At 47.2% G+C, this 6,000-nt stretch overlaps 1 long non-coding RNA gene across 1 annotated transcript in view; it reads left to right on the forward strand.

Annotated features, from left to right (window-relative positions):
- Window positions 1-5,697, forward strand: part of LOC108306135 — a 29,811-nt gene extending 24,114 nt beyond the window's left edge. The window contains exons 3-4 of the long non-coding RNA XR_001826022.2: window positions 3,055-4,495; window positions 4,805-5,697. This is a non-coding gene — a long non-coding RNA (uncharacterized LOC108306135). The remainder of the gene's footprint in view (window positions 1-3,054; window positions 4,496-4,804) is intronic.
- The last annotated feature ends 303 nt before the right edge of the window (window positions 5,698-6,000 follow it).

Consider the following 6,000-nt stretch of genomic DNA (forward strand, 5'->3'; position numbering starts at 1 on the left):
TCCTTTCATAGCTCCTCTGCCTAACATTACATTACGTAGGGCTGGCTCATTGGTTAACTATCCTTGCTGCCATCAGAATGTAAACCTCTGAGGGCAGGGACATTTTCTCTCTGGTCCATGCTTATAAACTCTATTCTAAGAACAGTACCTGGTATACATTATGTGCTCAGGAACGTCTGCTGGACAAAAGAATGGCTGAATGTTAAGGTTTAGGAAAAGCAGAGGAGTGGTGGTGGAGAGGAAGACCGTGAGCCAGGCAGCAAAATCTGCAAATGAACAGGAGGGGGCTAGAGTGTGGTAAATACTAGAAGGGATGGTGGCTGGGCTGATGTCAGGGCATAGCCACAAAGGAGATGAAGACTTAGCGGAAGGAGGAAGTGGGAGAAACCTAGAGGTGGCCATGAAGGCAAGGATGACGACTCGCCGCCTCCAGCCACACTGGTGTCAGCTATGTGGAAGAAGAAAAACAGCCAAGACGGGAGGTGGCGGCAAGGAAGCTGTATGTGGGGGTCGGGCAGGTTTCCAATAGAACAGGACGGTGAAAGCAATGTTCAAAGGGAGGGGTGAGTGTATGAGGAGATTTTGCTGATGATAAACCATAAGTTCCTGAAAACAGAGTGAAAGGATCCCAGGGATTGGGTCAGATTAGAGGAATAGAGCTATATGGGGGTGAAAATCTTGGGGACAAAGGATGACCAAGAGTCTCAGGCTTCTGGGGGTGACTGGGGGCACAAGGCCACAGGGCATGATGGGACTATCCTGAAGGTCTCTCTCGGGCAGGTGGGTACCCCTGCTCATGCCAGCTCCTCCTCCAGCCAGGGCCCATGGGCCATGGACCACAGTGAGGCAGTGATATTGGGGTAGGAGGGGGCTTGTCAGACACCGAGTGTCTGGGGTGGGAGGAGAGAGTAGCTTTGGGTACTGCAAGGAAAGTCAAGCAGGCACTCCAGAGACTAGATTGTCATCCCAATCTTTCCTACCAACCATGATGCAACCTTGGCAAAATAGGCAGATTTTCCTTACCTATAACATGGAGAGGAGAGGAGAGGAGGCCTGTCTTAGCTCTGCAAACCCTGGCCTCTGTCTTCTTTCCTTGACTTCTAGCTCCTGTCTCTTCAGCCCTTCCAACTTGTAGCTAAGCCTGGCTTTATATTAACCACTCTCCTGCTGTCAGCACAGCTGAGAGGCATAGCCAAGGCCTGCCCTTTTCCTCCTCCCTGGCTCCAGAATGATCCTTGCACTGTCCCATGCCACTCTGATCCTGAGCAGCTAAGGGGACCGGCTGACACTTCTTTGGGCGTGGAAATGAACATCAGCCACAATTAGGGAGAGGAACCTGCCCACAGAGAGGGCAAACTCCATCAGGGGTAAGTGACAAAGCCACAGACTGACATGAAGAGGCTTCCCAGGCCCTCTGGAAGGGAGTGAAGCCAGCAGCCTGGCTCCTGGGATGAGCTGTCGCCTATTCAGCAGCTCCATGGGACTGGAAGTGGGCCCAGGGAGCCAGCCAGAAGGAGGCAGTGGCCAGAGGCTTGATTTGTGGCCCGGGACTAGGATGCAGGGAGCCGGGTTCTCATCAAGGCTTCAGCCACAGCAAGTGTGTGATTCTCCCTGGCCCTCTAGGTGGGGATTATAATAACTACCTTGCTTACTCCAGTTGCTGGAGGCCAATATTCACTGAGCATTCATCATGAGTCAGGCATTAAGTCATCCTCACAATGGCCCTAGAAATTAGACTCTACTATTTCACCCCTAGGGAGGAGGTGAGAGACACATATAACATCTAAGTCACTTGCCTAACACTCCATAGTCTGTAAGTGGCAGGGCCAGGATCTTAACTTTAAACCACACATTAGAGACTTATTATCATTTAGGTTCCTCAACAACCTGTGATCCAGGTATTACCAACTACAAATTACTATCTACAAAAAATTACCATTTACAAACATGGCAATGGCTCAGAAGTGTTCATTTATTTGCCCAGGGTCACTTGGCTGACTGTAGCAGAATTAGGATTTGAACCCAGACCCAACTTCAGAGCCAATCCTCTTCTCATTGGGTTGCACCCCCAGCATCAGCACAGGGACAGTTCCTCAGACTGGCTGCCCAAGGCCCCATCTGTGAAAACAGGAGAGGAAATGGCAGCCTAACTCCAGGCAGGGCCCGGGCTCAGCAAGGGGGTCTACAGGGCTGAAGAGGCAGCTGGCCAGAGATTCCACAAGAAGCATTTTGTTGACACGTCTTCATCACTCTGGAATTCGGGCAACAATATTTACCCCTTCTGAAATTCGCCCAGAGGAAGTGGATTTTATGACTCATATGAAGAGTGAGACCTGTCTATAGCTAAGTCTTCTTTAAGAACAATACCAGCTGAGGGGCTGTTTAGATTCCAGCTTCTTTTGAGAATCTCTGAAGATGATTAAGTCATTGTCAGCTGGTAAGGGTTGGCCTCACCACTTCTCATGTTGAATCATTAAGGCATGAATCCTTCAGTGAATCCTTTTTGGGTATCATTTAGTGAGGAAGGAAGTGGGGACAAAGCTTTGTAAGGCACTACTTGCCAGTAGTCGCGGGATGGGAAGGAGAAGTGCGCAGACTTCTAAGCCTTTCTTCACCTGGGGATGTGCACTGACGATGCACATACTGGGCTGTGAAGGCCCAAATTTAGGACAGGGAGTTAGAACCACCCACATTGAAAGTCTAAGGACCTGTTTCATCTTGCAGCCCCACCACACTCCCACCAATAACACAAATACTATAGTACAAATACTATGCTCAGTGAATGTTGATCAGCCTCATAAACGGTTCAGGGAGGGCTTTGGGGAGAAAAAAGGTGGAGTTTCACCTGGGCCTTGTAGGGAATTTAGGAGGCGCAGAGGTGGGGAAAGGAACAAGGCTAAGACAGCAGCATGAGCAGGGCATGTGGTGCACTGGGGGAGGGTGTCATGCGAGATGAGATTAGACAACTCCAGACCCTGGAGTCCTTTACTCCAGGGACATGGTGACCACGTGGTGATCTGCATGTCCTGTTCTCTACACCTTGACTTCTCTTAGGCCCAGAACCATATCCTGCTCCACAAGCCTCACCCCTGGCAAGGAGTTGCACCTGCTCAGAGAGAAAACCTTTTCAAACTGGCACAAAAGCACTGGAGAGATGGGCAAGGCCTCCACTTGATGATCTGGCTCATCCATTTGCAGCTCTGACCATGCTAATAGCTGTCTGCAGTGATGGAAACCTTCTCCAGCTGTGCTGTCCTCTAGAATAGCACTAGCCACCTGTGGCTACTGAGCACTTCAAATGTGGCTGCAGAGACGGAGGATCTGTATGTTAAATTGCATTTCATCATAATTTAATTTTAAACAACCACATGTGGCTGGTTTCTGTACTGGGCAGTGCAGTACATCTACCTGGCCATGTATGGTAAGCTCCATAAGAGGCCAATTGTGCCTGGTTTACTTATAGGCTTATCCTCAGCACCTGCACCAGCCTAGAACATGATTGGCACTCTATTAATTAAAAGTTGCCAGGTAAATGAATTGGTGGATTCTCTTGTTTCCTCCACTATGCTACAACCTCCTTAAGAGCAGAGATGGTATCTTTTAAAAAGAAAAAATTCTGGTCAAAAACACGTAAGATCTACCACTTTCACCATTGTTAAGTGTCTAATTCAGGAGTATTAACTATACTCACATTGTGATACAACAAAAGAGCGTGTCTTTTTATATTCTTAGGACCTAGCACAGTGTCTGGCACATAACCTTTGTAAGTATTGGCTGAAGAATTGCAGAGTACATGCCTTTGCAAAGGCCTGAACAGAGGTTCAGTGCTGTCCATTACCACTCTCTCACAGGTCCACTGGGGCTTTACAGACAGCCTTGAATGAAAGCTCTTGAGTCTAGAGAAGTGGGTTACAAAGGTTTACAAAATAATCTATTAAGAGTAGCAAATATAGGCCGGGCGCGGTGACTCACACCTGTAATCCCAGCACTTTGGGAGGCTGAGGCGGGTGGATCACTTGAGGTCAGGAGTTTGAGACCAGCCTGGCCAATACGGTGAAACCTCGCCTCTACCAAAAATATACAAAAATTATCCAGGTGTGGTGGCATATGCCTGTAATCCCAGCTACTTGGGAGGCTGAGGCACAAGCATCTCTTGTACCCGGGAGGCAGACATTGCAGTCAGCCGAGATTGCACCACTGCACTTCAGCCTGGGCGACAGAGCAAGACACCATCTCGAAAAAAGAAAAAAAAAAACAACAAAAATAAAGCTTAATCCACATGGCATGTGGATTGGCAGTAGCACATAAATATGATAAGTATACAAATATTTGGAAGTGCTGCCTGTCCATTTGTTGCTGATTACGTGGAGATCACTTGTCTAGGACCCTGGGATAGACTGATGTTTCTAACTCTGCTGAACAGGGTCTCTCCCAGCCTCCAGACTCTTTCTTCCTTCAGTTCAGGGAACCCTCAGTACACAGTAAGAATGAAGAGGTTGGCCGGGCGCAGTGGCTCAAGCCTGTAATCCCAGCACTGTGGGAGGCCGAGGCGGGTGGATCACGAGGTCAAGAGATCGAGACCATCCTGGTCAACATGGTGAAACCCCGTCTCTACTAAAAATACAAAAAATTAGCTGGGCATGGTGGCGCATGCCTGTAATCCCAGCTACTCAGGAGGCTGAGGCAGGAGAATTGCCCGAACCCAGGAGGTAGAGGTTGCGGTGAGCCGAGGTCGCGCCATTGCACTCCAGCCTGGGTAACAAAAGCGAAACTCCGTCTCAAAAAAAAAAAAAAGAATGAAGAGGTTGCAGGTATGAGCTTGAGGAGGCCTGAACAAGGGAGAGAAGCCCTGCCAGGGCATTCTGAGGACTGTGAAGAAGTGGAATATTGGCCACAGGCATCTAGGTAGTTGAATCATATCCATTTCGGAGCACACTCCAAGCAGAGGAGAAAAAACTCACATTCTGGCCCCCAGATACATTTCCAGTCTGTTAGTCATAAAATTGTGACACACCACCAGGGGTGCCCAAAGGGGTTTGTGAATCAAGATAGTTTGAGGAGAATCCCTTTTCTGATCCTCAGTTTTCTACGCTCTTTTTCCTAAAGGCGATCTCCCTGAAAAGGTATCTAAGACAAGGCATCCCCTTTCCTACATGCTAGGGAAAAGAGTTTTGCAAGAGAAAGCTGCCCCTCTCACCCATGTGACCCCCACTCTGGGGCACTGCCCTAGGGGTAGAAATCTCCAAGGCATCAAACACAGTGACTTCTGGGGGTCAAGTGACCGGGGAGCAAGTCTTTCTGCAAGTCAAGTGGTTTCGCGCTCTGCTTTCAACAAAATTGCAAGAGGCACTAATCAAATTGTCAGCGGATCATAAAAAAACATTTTGATAATAACGTTATTAGGCATATAACTTGGAAGAAGTTCAAAGAACTGAATGACATTCTCCTAACAAACTCATTGGCTTCCACTTATTTATTTATTTATGTGGTCAGTGTTTCCCAATGTTTAAACCTACAAAGACAAAACATAGGAATAAAATTCATGTTGACCCTTGTGTGAGTCTAGCAATAAGTCACCCACATACACGTACGTTAACTGGGAAGAAAACCTGCCCCAACCATTTTATGAAGAGATGCATTTCCAATAAAAATTTACTTTTTATGTTTAATAGTTGTTTATCAAATTTTATAATTATTTACATTGCTCTGATCAATTGAGTATTAACTAGTCTAACACTAAAATCATAACAAATAAATTTAATGCTCAGCTTTTAGAACAGAGGAGGTTTTAATCTTTAAATTTTATTTAATACAATAATCAATCAAAGATTTTATTTTTTCTTTTCTTTTTTGAGACAAGTTCTCCCTTGGTCACCCAGGCTAGAGTGCAGCGGCGCAATCACATATCACTGCAGTCTTGACCTCCTGGGCTCATTCTCCTGCCTCATCCTCCCAAAGTACTGGGATTACAGTCATGAACCACCATGCCTAGCCAGTAAA

This window comes from Cebus imitator, unplaced genomic scaffold, assembly GCF_001604975.1.
Source record: "Cebus imitator isolate Cc_AM_T3 unplaced genomic scaffold, Cebus_imitator-1.0 Scaffold70, whole genome shotgun sequence".
Lineage (NCBI taxonomy): Eukaryota > Metazoa > Chordata > Mammalia > Primates > Cebidae > Cebus > Cebus imitator.